The sequence below is a fragment of the Pseudophryne corroboree genome, chromosome 11, assembly GCF_028390025.1.
Source record: "Pseudophryne corroboree isolate aPseCor3 chromosome 11, aPseCor3.hap2, whole genome shotgun sequence".
NCBI lineage: Eukaryota > Metazoa > Chordata > Amphibia > Anura > Myobatrachidae > Pseudophryne > Pseudophryne corroboree.
In genome coordinates this window covers 184,601,920-184,616,923 of record NC_086454.1, presented here as the reverse complement: position 1 = coordinate 184,616,923, position 15,004 = coordinate 184,601,920, and the positions used below count along the sequence as shown (strand labels likewise).

At 30.2% G+C, this 15,004-nt stretch overlaps 7 non-coding genes across 7 annotated transcripts; all 7 read left to right on the top strand.

Annotated features, from left to right (window-relative positions):
* The first annotated feature begins 1,198 nt into the window (after positions 1-1,198).
* TRNAV-UAC (transfer RNA valine (anticodon UAC)) lies at positions 1,199-1,271 on the top strand. Its single transcript has one exon. It is a non-coding gene; the product is annotated as a tRNA-Val (tRNA).
* A 1,925-nt stretch (positions 1,272-3,196) lies between these two features.
* TRNAV-UAC (transfer RNA valine (anticodon UAC)) lies at positions 3,197-3,269 on the top strand. Its single transcript has one exon. It is a non-coding gene; the product is annotated as a tRNA-Val (tRNA).
* Positions 3,270-5,194: 1,925 nt separating this feature from the next.
* Positions 5,195-5,267, top strand: TRNAV-UAC (transfer RNA valine (anticodon UAC)). The gene has a single exon. It is a non-coding gene; the product is annotated as a tRNA-Val (tRNA).
* A 1,924-nt stretch (positions 5,268-7,191) lies between these two features.
* On the top strand, positions 7,192-7,264 carry TRNAV-UAC (transfer RNA valine (anticodon UAC)). The gene has a single exon. It is a non-coding gene; the product is annotated as a tRNA-Val (tRNA).
* Positions 7,265-9,189: 1,925 nt separating this feature from the next.
* On the top strand, positions 9,190-9,262 carry TRNAV-UAC (transfer RNA valine (anticodon UAC)). Its single transcript has one exon. It is a non-coding gene; the product is annotated as a tRNA-Val (tRNA).
* Positions 9,263-11,187: 1,925 nt separating this feature from the next.
* On the top strand, positions 11,188-11,260 carry TRNAV-UAC (transfer RNA valine (anticodon UAC)). The gene has a single exon. It is a non-coding gene; the product is annotated as a tRNA-Val (tRNA).
* Positions 11,261-13,185: 1,925 nt separating this feature from the next.
* On the top strand, positions 13,186-13,258 carry TRNAV-UAC (transfer RNA valine (anticodon UAC)). Its single transcript has one exon. It is a non-coding gene; the product is annotated as a tRNA-Val (tRNA).
* The last annotated feature ends 1,746 nt before the right edge of the window (positions 13,259-15,004 follow it).

The following is a 15,004-nucleotide window of genomic DNA, read 5'->3' as shown; positions in this document are numbered from 1 at the left end:
ATGGCAAGAAAAATCACTGAAAAGTGATTTTGATAAGTGTGACACCTGCAGATGATAATTGGTCAAAATGTTAGAAATAATGATTTTTGTGTATATAGTTTTTCAAATTATAAATATTCACTTGAAAAGCTTCAAAAATTCTTTATTTAAAATGGGAATATGCAGGTTTATTCAACATTGCACACATTGCTCTTTGCTAAATTTGTATTTTAAATGTTGGGTAATGCAAGTTTGGTCAACCATGTTACAACTATCTTTATCTATGTACCCACTATACAATTATTAAAGTCAATTGCAAAAAATTGGTTGCTCATCCTGTTTTACTGGGTAGTGTTTTTAAATGACCATTTGGTGTATTTCCGATAAACCAGAGAACTGATGGTCACAAACACACTCCTTCGGTTATTGAATCCGTCAGCCAAGATAAAAAAAATCTCAGCCTACTATATTAGTGCACTATGTGGTACTTGGAGGTTCTCGATAAACTGACCATATTTTCTGCATTTTTTCATGACTAAGTCATGCTGCTTAATTGCGGACATATGAAAATTCAGTGTTGTGCGACATATAATTGGATTTTTAAACAAAATCACTTAGTGTGTACCTCAGATTTTGGGGCATTTGATTGTCAAGATGACCATAAATATCTTCTAGTGTGAGAACAGTTTATGTTGTGGTTTCATAACATAGTGGTTAGCATATCTGCTTTACATGGAGAAAGTCCTCAGTTCAATACCAAGTGAACCCATATTTATTAAAAAATCCAGTAAACTGTGATATTGATAAGAGTACTTACAGTAGATAATAATTAGTCAAGATGTTAGAAATAAAGAATTTTGTATATTTGTTTTCTTCAAATTAAAAATAATCACTTAAAAAACTTTGCAAAATGCTTACTTTAAAATGGATATACACATTTATTTATCATTGCAGTCATTGCTTTTTAATAAAGATTAATATTAAATGTTTAATTATGCAAGGTTGGTCAACCAGGCTATAACTTTCTTTAGCTAGGTGTACCACTATTAAGTATTGGGTCAATTTGCCAAAAATATGGTGCTCTGTTTTTTTAAAATTATATATAATGAAAGAACAATCACTTTGACGTTTCACCGATAATCCGGAACAGTTTACCAAAAATCACTACGACTGTGAGGACAACCAAAAAATTGAACAGTTTGTTATTGTATTACATATTGGTTTCATAGTGTAGTGGTTATCACCTCTGCTTTACACGCAGAAGGTCCTGGGTTCAATCCCCAGTGGAACCATATTTTTGCACTAATTTATGATTTATGAAAATTTTCTTCACTATCATTCTTATAACATCTGACCTGCTACTGCTCAATGTGAAACATGTCATTTGTTCACTTACAAAATTCAATTTCTTCTCTAAATATGGAAATAAATGTTATTTTTAATATCTATTAGCTTTTAATTATAAAATAACTTATTACAGCAAACAACTGATTAAAAATCTGGAGCAGATTCAAATAGTCTTCTTGTTTTATAAGAAATTGGTAGCAATGTATCATATATTTCATTTATAGTAAACAAATAAATTGTAGTATCATATCTAACTACCTTTTTCCATAAATCATCTTAACTGAGTACAGTTAAATAAATCACTTAAACCAACATTTCCATCACCAGTTCACCAAAGCACAGCTATTCTTTCCAGGACTTCACTGTTCACATGACTTCACTAGCAACTTGATAATGCTGCCAAGGTTTGGTATTGCATGATTAATGCATGATAAACTGCAATCATGTTTTGATGTAGCTAATATTCACTTCCAGATTATTTACTTTAAATGTAAATAAATATTTCCATAATTACTATGTGCAAGTTTAGCAAAAATGCTGATAGATTTGACTTCTGGATAGATAGTATATTGATTATTACTAAAGTCTTTTTCGAGTATTATGCTTAAGTTATGTTGTGAAAGGGCATTTATTTATATGTAGTATTTGTAATACAGGCACTTTATGGTAACATGGCAAGAAAAATCACTGAAAAGTGATTTTGATAAGTGTGACACCTGCAGATGATAATTGGTCAAAATGTTAGAAATAATGATTTTTGTGTATATAGTTTTTCAAATTATAAATATTCACTTGAAAAGCTTCAAAAATTCTTTATTTAAAATGGGAATATGCAGGTTTATTCAACATTGCACACATTGCTCTTTGCTAAATTTGTATTTTAAATGTTGGGTAATGCAAGTTTGGTCAACCATGTTACAACTATCTTTATCTATGTACCCACTATACAATTATTAAAGTCAATTGCAAAAAATTGGTTGCTCATCCTGTTTTACTGGGTAGTGTTTTTAAATGACCATTTGGTGTATTTCCGATAAACCAGAGAACTGATGGTCACAAACACACTCCTTCGGTTATTGAATCGGTCAGCCAAGATAAAAAAAAATCTCAGCCTACTATATTAGTGCACTATGTGGTACTTGGAGGTTCTCGATAAACTGACCATTTTTTCTGCATTTTTTCATGACTAAGTTATGCTGCTTAATTGCGGACATATGAAAATTCAGTGTTGTGCGACATATAATTGGATTTTTAAACAAAATCACTTAGTGTGTACCTCAGATTTTGGGGCATTTGATTGTCAAGATGACCATAAATATCTTCTAGTGTGAGAACAGTTTATGTTGTGGTTTCATAACATAGTGGTTAGCATATCTGCTTTACATGGAGAAAGTCCTGAGTTCAATCCCAAGTGAACCCATATTTATTAAAAAATCCAGTAAACTGTGATCTTGATAAGAGTACTTACAGTAGAAAATAATTAGTCAAGATGTTAGAAATAAAGAATTTTGTATATTTGTTTTCTTCAAATTAAAAATAATCACTTAAAAAACTTTGCAAAATGCTTACTTTAAAATGGATATACACATTTATTTATCATTGCAGTCATTGCTTTTTAATAAAGATTAATATTAAATGTTTAATTATGCAAGGTTGGTCAACCAGGCTATAACTTTCTTTAGCTAGGTGTACCACTATTAAGTATTGGGTCAATTTGCCAAAAATATGGTCCTCTGTTTTTTTAAAATTATATATAATGAAAGAACAATCACTTTGACGTTTCACCGATAATCCGGAACAGTTTACCAAAAATCACTACGACTGTCAGGACAACCAAAAAATTGAACAGTTTGTTATTGTATTGCATATTGGTTTCATAGTGTAGTGGTTATCACCTCTGCTTTACACGCAGAAGGTCCTGGGTTCAATCCCCAGTGGAACCATATTTTTGCACTAATTTATGATTTATGAAAATTTTCTTCACTATCATTCTTATAACATCTGACCTGCTACTGCTCAATGTGAAACATGTCATTTGTTCACTTACAAAATTCAATTTCTTCTCTAAATATGGAAATAAATGTTATTTTTAATATCTATTAGCTTTTAATTATAAAATAACTTATTACAGCAAACAACTGATTAAAAATCTGGAGCAGATTCAAATAGTCTTCTTGTTTTATAAGAAATTGGTAGCAATGTATCATATATTTCATTTATAGTAAACAAATAAATTGTAGTATCATATCTAACTACCTTTTTCCATAAATCATCTTAACTGAGTACAGTTAAATAAATCACTTAAACCAACATTTCCATCACCAGTTCACCAAAGCACAGCTATTCTTTCCAGGACTTCACTGTTCACATGACTTCACTAGCAACTTGATAATGCTGCCAAGGTTTGGTATTGCATGATTAATGCATGATAAACTGCAATCATGTTTTGATGTAGCTAATATTCACTTCCAGATTATTTACTTTAAATGTAAATAAATATTTCCATAATTACTATGTGCAAGTTTAGCAAAAATGCTGATAGATTTGACTTCAGGATAGATAGTATATTGATTATTACTAAAGTCTTTTTCGAGTATTATGCTTAAGTTATGTTGTGAAAGGGCATTTATTTATATGTAGTATTTGTAATACAGGCACTTTATGGTAACATGGCAAGAAAAATCACTGAAAAGTGATTTTGATAAGTGTGACACCTGCAGATGATAATTGGTCAAAATGTTAGAAATAATGATTTTTGTGTATATCGTTTTTAAAATTATAAATATTCACTTGAAAAGCTTCAAAAATTCTTTATTTAAAATGGGAATATGCAGGTTTATTCAACATTGCACACATTGCTCTTTGCTAAATTTGTATTTTAAATGTTGGGTAATGCAAGTTTGGTCAACCATGTTACAACTATCTTTATCTATGTACCCACTATACAATTATTAAAGTCAATTGCAAAAAATTGGTTGCTCATCCTGTTTTACTGGGTAGTGTTTTTAAATGACCATTTGGTGTATTTCCGATAAACCAGAGAACTGATGGTCACAAACACACTCCTTCGGTTATTGAATCCGTCAGCCAAGATAAAAAAAATCTCAGCCTACTATATTAGTGCACTATGTGGTACTTGGAGGTTCTCGATAAACTGACCATATTTTCTGCATTTTTTCATGACTAAGTCATGCTGCTTAATTGCGGACATATGAAAATTCAGTGTTGTGCGACATATAATTGGATTTTTAAACAAAATCACTTAGTGTGTACCTCAGATTTTGGGGCATTTGATTGTCAAGATGACCATAAATATCTTCTAGTGTGAGAACAGTTTATGTTGTGGTTTCATAACATAGTGGTTAGCATATCTGCTTTACATGGAGAAAGTCCTCAGTTCAATACCAAGTGAACCCATATTTATTAAAAAATCCAGTAAACTGTGATATTGATAAGAGTACTTACAGTAGATAATAATTAGTCAAGATGTTAGAAATAAAGAATTTTGTATATTTGTTTTCTTCAAATTAAAAATAATCACTTAAAAAACTTTGCAAAATGCTTACTTTAAAATGGATATACACATTTATTTATCATTGCAGTCATTGCTTTTTAATAAAGATTAATATTAAATGTTTAATTATGCAAGGTTGGTCAACCAGGCTATAACTTTCTTTAGCTAGGTGTACCACTATTAAGTATTGGGTCAATTTGCCAAAAATATGGTGCTCTGTTTTTTTTAAAATTATATATAATGAAAGAACAATCACTTTGACGTTTCACCGATAATCCGGAACAGTTTACCAAAAATCACTACGACTGTGAGGACAACCAAAAAATTGAACAGTTTGTTATTGTATTACATATTGGTTTCATAGTGTAGTGGTTATCACCTCTGCTTTACACGCAGAAGGTCCTGGGTTCAATCCCCAGTGGAACCATATTTTTGCACTAATTTATGATTTATGAAAATTTTCTTCACTATCATTCTTATAACATCTGACCTGCTACTGCTCAATGTGAAACATGTCATTTGTTCACTTACAAAATTCAATTTCTTCTCTAAATATGGAAATAAATGTTATTTTTAATATCTATTAGCTTTTAATTATAAAATAACTTATTACAGCAAACAACTGATTAAAAATCTGGAGCAGATTCAAATAGTCTTCTTGTTTTATAAGAAATTGGTAGCAATGTATCATATATTTCATTTATAGTAAACAAATAAATTGTAGTATCATATCTAACTACCTTTTTCCATAAATCATCTTAACTGAGTACAGTTAAATAAATCACTTAAACCAACATTTCCATCACCAGTTCACCAAAGCACAGCTATTCTTTCCAGGACTTCACTGTTCACATGACTTCACTAGCAACTTGATAATGCTGCCAAGGTTTGGTATTGCATGATTAATGCATGATAAACTGCAATCATGTTTTGATGTAGCTAATATTCACTTCCAGATTATTTACTTTAAATGTAAATAAATATTTCCATAATTACTATGTGCAAGTTTAGCAAAAATGCTGATAGATTTGACTTCAGGATAGATAGTATATTGATTATTACTAAAGTCTTTTTCGAGTATTATGCTTAAGTTATGTTGTGAAAGGGCATTTATTTATATGTAGTATTTGTAATACAGGCACTTTATGGTAACATGGCAAGAAAAATCACTGAAAAGTGATTTTGATAAGTGTGACACCTGCAGATGATAATTGGTCAAAATGTTAGAAATAATGATTTTTGTGTATATAGTTTTTCAAATTATAAATATTCACTTGAAAAGCTTCAAAAATTCTTTATTTAAAATGGGAATATGCAGGTTTATTCAACATTGCACACATTGCTCTTTGCTAAATTTGTATTTTAAATGTTGGGTAATGCAAGTTTGGTCAACCATGTTACAACTATCTTTATCTATGTACCCACTATACAATTATTAAAGTCAATTGCAAAAAATTGGTTGCTCATCCTGTTTTACTGGGTAGTGTTTTTAAATGACCATTTGGTGTATTTCCGATAAACCAGAGAACTGATGGTCACAAACACACTCCTTCGGTTATTGAATCCGTCAGCCAAGATAAAAAAAATCTCAGCCTACTATATTAGTGCACTATGTGGTACTTGGAGGTTCTCGATAAACTGACCATATTTTCTGCATTTTTTCATGACTAAGTCATGCTGCTTAATTGCGGACATATGAAAATTCAGTGTTGTGCGACATATAATTGGATTTTTAAACAAAATCACTTAGTGTGTACCTCAGATTTTGGGGCATTTGATTGTCAAGATGACCATAAATATCTTCTAGTGTGAGAACAGTTTATGTTGTGGTTTCATAACATAGTGGTTAGCATATCTGCTTTACATGGAGAAAGTCCTCAGTTCAATACCAAGTGAACCCATATTTATTAAAAAATCCAGTAAACTGTGATATTGATAAGAGTACTTACAGTAGATAATAATTAGTCAAGATGTTAGAAATAAAGAATTTTGTATATTTGTTTTCTTCAAATTAAAAATAATCACTTAAAAAACTTTGCAAAATGCTTACTTTAAAATGGATATACACATTTATTTATCATTGCAGTCATTGCTTTTTAATAAAGATTAATATTAAATGTTTAATTATGCAAGGTTGGTCAACCAGGCTATAACTTTCTTTAGCTAGGTGTACCACTATTAAGTATTGGGTCAATTTGCCAAAAATATGGTGCTCTGTTTTTTTAAAATTATATATAATGAAAGAACAATCACTTTGACGTTTCACCGATAATCCGGAACAGTTTACCAAAAATCACTACGACTGTGAGGACAACCAAAAAATTGAACAGTTTGTTATTGTATTACATATTGGTTTCATAGTGTAGTGGTTATCACCTCTGCTTTACACGCAGAAGGTCCTGGGTTCAATCCCCAGTGGAACCATATTTTTGCACTAATTTATGATTTATGAAAATTTTCTTCACTATCATTCTTATAACATCTGACCTGCTACTGCTCAATGTGAAACATGTCATTTGTTCACTTACAAAATTCAATTTCTTCTCTAAATATGGAAATAAATGTTATTTTTAATATCTATTAGCTTTTAATTATAAAATAACTTATTACAGCAAACAACTGATTAAAAATCTGGAGCAGATTCAAATAGTCTTCTTGTTTTATAAGAAATTGGTAGCAATGTATCATATATTTCATTTATAGTAAACAAATAAATTGTAGTATCATATCTAACTACCTTTTTCCATAAATCATCTTAACTGAGTACAGTTAAATAAATCACTTAAACCAACATTTCCATCACCAGTTCACCAAAGCACAGCTATTCTTTCCAGGACTTCACTGTTCACATGACTTCACTAGCAACTTGATAATGCTGCCAAGGTTTGGTATTGCATGATTAATGCATGATAAACTGCAATCATGTTTTGATGTAGCTAATATTCACTTCCAGATTATTTACTTTAAATGTAAATAAATATTTCCATAATTACTATGTGCAAGTTTAGCAAAAATGCTGATAGATTTGACTTCTGGATAGATAGTATATTGATTATTACTAAAGTCTTTTTCGAGTATTATGCTTAAGTTATGTTGTGAAAGGGCATTTATTTATATGTAGTATTTGTAATACAGGCACTTTATGGTAACATGGCAAGAAAAATCACTGAAAAGTGATTTTGATAAGTGTGACACCTGCAGATGATAATTGGTCAAAATGTTAGAAATAATGATTTTTGTGTATATAGTTTTTCAAATTATAAATATTCACTTGAAAAGCTTCAAAAATTCTTTATTTAAAATGGGAATATGCAGGTTTATTCAACATTGCACACATTGCTCTTTGCTAAATTTGTATTTTAAATGTTGGGTAATGCAAGTTTGGTCAACCATGTTACAACTATCTTTATCTATGTACCCACTATACAATTATTAAAGTCAATTGCAAAAAATTGGTTGCTCATCCTGTTTTACTGGGTAGTGTTTTTAAATGACCATTTGGTGTATTTCCGATAAACCAGAGAACTGATGGTCACAAACACACTCCTTCGGTTATTGAATCGGTCAGCCAAGATAAAAAAAAATCTCAGCCTACTATATTAGTGCACTATGTGGTACTTGGAGGTTCTCGATAAACTGACCATTTTTTCTGCATTTTTTCATGACTAAGTTATGCTGCTTAATTGCGGACATATGAAAATTCAGTGTTGTGCGACATATAATTGGATTTTTAAACAAAATCACTTAGTGTGTACCTCAGATTTTGGGGCATTTGATTGTCAAGATGACCATAAATATCTTCTAGTGTGAGAACAGTTTATGTTGTGGTTTCATAACATAGTGGTTAGCATATCTGCTTTACATGGAGAAAGTCCTGAGTTCAATCCCAAGTGAACCCATATTTATTAAAAAATCCAGTAAACTGTGATCTTGATAAGAGTACTTACAGTAGAAAATAATTAGTCAAGATGTTAGAAATAAAGAATTTTGTATATTTGTTTTCTTCAAATTAAAAATAATCACTTAAAAAACTTTGCAAAATGCTTACTTTAAAATGGATATACACATTTATTTATCATTGCAGTCATTGCTTTTTAATAAAGATTAATATTAAATGTTTAATTATGCAAGGTTGGTCAACCAGGCTATAACTTTCTTTAGCTAGGTGTACCACTATTAAGTATTGGGTCAATTTGCCAAAAATATGGTCCTCTGTTTTTTTAAAATTATATATAATGAAAGAACAATCACTTTGACGTTTCACCGATAATCCGGAACAGTTTACCAAAAATCACTACGACTGTCAGGACAACCAAAAAATTGAACAGTTTGTTATTGTATTGCATATTGGTTTCATAGTGTAGTGGTTATCACCTCTGCTTTACACGCAGAAGGTCCTGGGTTCAATCCCCAGTGGAACCATATTTTTGCACTAATTTATGATTTATGAAAATTTTCTTCACTATCATTCTTATAACATCTGACCTGCTACTGCTCAATGTGAAACATGTCATTTGTTCACTTACAAAATTCAATTTCTTCTCTAAATATGGAAATAAATGTTATTTTTAATATCTATTAGCTTTTAATTATAAAATAACTTATTACAGCAAACAACTGATTAAAAATCTGGAGCAGATTCAAATAGTCTTCTTGTTTTATAAGAAATTGGTAGCAATGTATCATATATTTCATTTATAGTAAACAAATAAATTGTAGTATCATATCTAACTACCTTTTTCCATAAATCATCTTAACTGAGTACAGTTAAATAAATCACTTAAACCAACATTTCCATCACCAGTTCACCAAAGCACAGCTATTCTTTCCAGGACTTCACTGTTCACATGACTTCACTAGCAACTTGATAATGCTGCCAAGGTTTGGTATTGCATGATTAATGCATGATAAACTGCAATCATGTTTTGATGTAGCTAATATTCACTTCCAGATTATTTACTTTAAATGTAAATAAATATTTCCATAATTACTATGTGCAAGTTTAGCAAAAATGCTGATAGATTTGACTTCAGGATAGATAGTATATTGATTATTACTAAAGTCTTTTTCGAGTATTATGCTTAAGTTATGTTGTGAAAGGGCATTTATTTATATGTAGTATTTGTAATACAGGCACTTTATGGTAACATGGCAAGAAAAATCACTGAAAAGTGATTTTGATAAGTGTGACACCTGCAGATGATAATTGGTCAAAATGTTAGAAATAATGATTTTTGTGTATATCGTTTTTAAAATTATAAATATTCACTTGAAAAGCTTCAAAAATTCTTTATTTAAAATGGGAATATGCAGGTTTATTCAACATTGCACACATTGCTCTTTGCTAAATTTGTATTTTAAATGTTGGGTAATGCAAGTTTGGTCAACCATGTTACAACTATCTTTATCTATGTACCCACTATACAATTATTAAAGTCAATTGCAAAAAATTGGTTGCTCATCCTGTTTTACTGGGTAGTGTTTTTAAATGACCATTTGGTGTATTTCCGATAAACCAGAGAACTGATGGTCACAAACACACTCCTTCGGTTATTGAATCCGTCAGCCAAGATAAAAAAAATCTCAGCCTACTATATTAGTGCACTATGTGGTACTTGGAGGTTCTCGATAAACTGACCATATTTTCTGCATTTTTTCATGACTAAGTCATGCTGCTTAATTGCGGACATATGAAAATTCAGTGTTGTGCGACATATAATTGGATTTTTAAACAAAATCACTTAGTGTGTACCTCAGATTTTGGGGCATTTGATTGTCAAGATGACCATAAATATCTTCTAGTGTGAGAACAGTTTATGTTGTGGTTTCATAACATAGTGGTTAGCATATCTGCTTTACATGGAGAAAGTCCTCAGTTCAATACCAAGTGAACCCATATTTATTAAAAAATCCAGTAAACTGTGATATTGATAAGAGTACTTACAGTAGATAATAATTAGTCAAGATGTTAGAAATAAAGAATTTTGTATATTTGTTTTCTTCAAATTAAAAATAATCACTTAAAAAACTTTGCAAAATGCTTACTTTAAAATGGATATACACATTTATTTATCATTGCAGTCATTGCTTTTTAATAAAGATTAATATTAAATGTTTAATTATGCAAGGTTGGTCAACCAGGCTATAACTTTCTTTAGCTAGGTGTACCACTATTAAGTATTGGGTCAATTTGCCAAAAATATGGTGCTCTGTTTTTTTTAAAATTATATATAATGAAAGAACAATCACTTTGACGTTTCACCGATAATCCGGAACAGTTTACCAAAAATCACTACGACTGTGAGGACAACCAAAAAATTGAACAGTTTGTTATTGTATTACATATTGGTTTCATAGTGTAGTGGTTATCACCTCTGCTTTACACGCAGAAGGTCCTGGGTTCAATCCCCAGTGGAACCATATTTTTGCACTAATTTATGATTTATGAAAATTTTCTTCACTATCATTCTTATAACATCTGACCTGCTACTGCTCAATGTGAAACATGTCATTTGTTCACTTACAAAATTCAATTTCTTCTCTAAATATGGAAATAAATGTTATTTTTAATATCTATTAGCTTTTAATTATAAAATAACTTATTACAGCAAACAACTGATTAAAAATCTGGAGCAGATTCAAATAGTCTTCTTGTTTTATAAGAAATTGGTAGCAATGTATCATATATTTCATTTATAGTAAACAAATAAATTGTAGTATCATATCTAACTACCTTTTTCCATAAATCATCTTAACTGAGTACAGTTAAATAAATCACTTAAACCAACATTTCCATCACCAGTTCACCAAAGCACAGCTATTCTTTCCAGGACTTCACTGTTCACATGACTTCACTAGCAACTTGATAATGCTGCCAAGGTTTGGTATTGCATGATTAATGCATGATAAACTGCAATCATGTTTTGATGTAGCTAATATTCACTTCCAGATTATTTACTTTAAATGTAAATAAATATTTCCATAATTACTATGTGCAAGTTTAGCAAAAATGCTGATAGATTTGACTTCTGGATAGATAGTATATTGATTATTACTAAAGTCTTTTTCGAGTATTATGCTTAAGTTATGTTGTGAAAGGGCATTTATTTATATGTAGTATTTGTAATACAGGCACTTTATGGTAACATGGCAAGAAAAATCACTGAAAAGTGATTTTGATAAGTGTGACACCTGCAGATGATAATTGGTCAAAATGTTAGAAATAATGATTTTTGTGTATATAGTTTTTCAAATTATAAATATTCACTTGAAAAGCTTCAAAAATTCTTTATTTAAAATGGGAATATGCAGGTTTATTCAACATTGCACACATTGCTCTTTGCTAAATTTGTATTTTAAATGTTGGGTAATGCAAGTTTGGTCAACCATGTTACAACTATCTTTATCTATGTACCCACTATACAATTATTAAAGTCAATTGCAAAAAATTGGTTGCTCATCCTGTTTTACTGGGTAGTGTTTTTAAATGACCATTTGGTGTATTTCCGATAAACCAGAGAACTGATGGTCACAAACACACTCCTTCGGTTATTGAATCGGTCAGCCAAGATAAAAAAAAATCTCAGCCTTCTATATTAGTTCACTATGTGGTACTTGGAGGTTCTCGATAAACTGACCATTTTTTCTGCATTTTTTCATGACTAAGTCATGCTGCTTAATTGCGGACATATGAAAATTCAGTGTTGTGCGACATATAATTGGATTTTTAAACAAAATCACTTAGTGTGTACCTCAGATTTTGGGGCATTTGATTGTCAAGATGACCATAAATATCTTCTAGTGTGAGAACAGTTTATGTTGTGGTTTCATAACATAGTGGTTAGCATATCTGCTTTACATGGAGAAAGTCCTGAGTTCAATCCCAAGTGAACCCATATTTATTAAAAAATCCAGTAAACTGTGATCTTGATAAGAGTACTTACAGTAGAAAATAATTAGTCAAGATGTTAGAAATAAAGAATTTTGTATATTTGTTTTCTTCAAATTAAAAATAATCACTTAAAAAACTTTGCAAAATGCTTACTTTAAAATGGATATACACATTTATTTATCATTGCAGTCATTGCTTTTTAATAAAGATTAATATTAAATGTTTAATTATGCAAGGTTGGTCAACCAGGCTATAACTTTCTTTAGCTAGGTGTACCACTATTAAGTATTGGGTCAATTTGCCAAAAATATGGTCCTCTGTTTTTTTAAAATTATATATAATGAAAGAACAATCACTTTGACGTTTCACCGATAATCCGGAACAGTTTACCAAAAATCACTACGACTGTCAGGACAACCAAAAAATTGAACAGTTTGTTATTGTATTGCATATTGGTTTCATAGTGTAGTGGTTATCACCTCTGCTTTACACGCAGAAGGTCCTGGGTTCAATCCCCAGTGGAACCATATTTTTGCACTAATTTATGATTTATGAAAATTTTCTTCACTATCATTCTTATAACATCTGACCTGCTACTGCTCAATGTGAAACATGTCATTTGTTCACTTACAAAATTCAATTTCTTCTCTAAATATGGAAATAAATGTTATTTTTAATATCTATTAGCTTTTAATTATAAAATAACTTATTACAGCAAACAACTGATTAAAAATCTGGAGCAGATTCAAATAGTCTTCTTGTTTTATAAGAAATTGGTAGCAATGTATCATATATTTCATTTATAGTAAACAAATAAATTGTAGTATCATATCTAACTACCTTTTTCCATAAATCATCTTAACTGAGTACAGTTAAATAAATCACTTAAACCAACATTTCCATCACCAGTTCACCAAAGCACAGCTATTCTTTCCAGGACTTCACTGTTCACATGACTTCACTAGCAACTTGATAATGCTGCCAAGGTTTGGTATTGCATGATTAATGCATGATAAACTGCAATCATGTTTTGATGTATCTAATATTCACTTCCAGATTATTTACTTTAAATGTAAATAAATATTTCCATAATTACTATGTGCAAGTTTAGCAAAAATGCTGATAGATTTGACTTCTGGATAGATAGTATATTGATTTTTACTAAAGTCTTTTTCGAGTATTATGCTTAAGTTATGTTGTGAAAGGGCATTTATTTATATGTAGTATTTGTAATACAGGCACTTTATGGTAACATGGCAAGAAAAATCACTGAAAAGTGATTTTGATAAGTGTGACACCTGCAGATGATAATTGGTCAAAATGTTAGAAATAATGATTTTTGTGTATATAGTTTTTCAAATTATAAATATTCACTTGAAAAGCTTCAAAAATTCTTTATTTAAAATGGGAATATGCAGGTTTATTAAACATTGCACACATTGCTCTTTGCTAAATTTTTATTTTAAATGTTGGGTAATGCAAGTTTGGTCAACCATGTTACAACTGTCTTTATCTATGTACCCACTATACAATTATTAAAGTCAATTGCAAAAAATTGGTTGCTCATCCTGTTTTACTGGGTAGTGTTTTTAAATGACCATTTGGTGTATTTCCGATAAACCAGAGAACTGATGGTCACAAACACACTCCTTCGGTTATTGAATCGGTCAGCCAAGATAAAAAAAAATCTCAGCCTACTATATTAGTGCACTATGTGGTACTTGGAGGTTCTCGATAAACTGACCATTTTTTCTGCATTTTTTCATGACTAAGTCATGCTGCTTAATTGCGGACATATGAAAATTCAGTGTTGTGCGACATATAATTGGATTTTTAAACAAAATCACTTAGTGTGTACCTCAGATTTTGGGGCATTTGATTGTCAAGATGACCATAAATATCTTCTAGTGTGAGAACAGTTTATGTTGTGGTTTCATAACATAGTCGTTAGCATATCTGCTTTACATGGAGAAAGTCCTGAGTTCAATCCCAAGTGAACCCATATTTATTAAAAAATCCAGTAAACTGTGATCTTGATAAGAGTACTTACAGTAGAAAATAATTAGTCAAGATGTTAGAAATAAAGAATTTTGTATATTTGTTTTCTTCAAATTAAAAATAATCACTTAAAAAACTTTGCAAAATGCTTACTTTAAAATGGATATACACATTTATTTATCATTGCAGTCATTGCTTTTTAATAAAGATTAATATTAAATGTTTAATTATGCAAGGTTGGTCAACCAGGCTATAACTTTCTTTAGCTAGGTGTA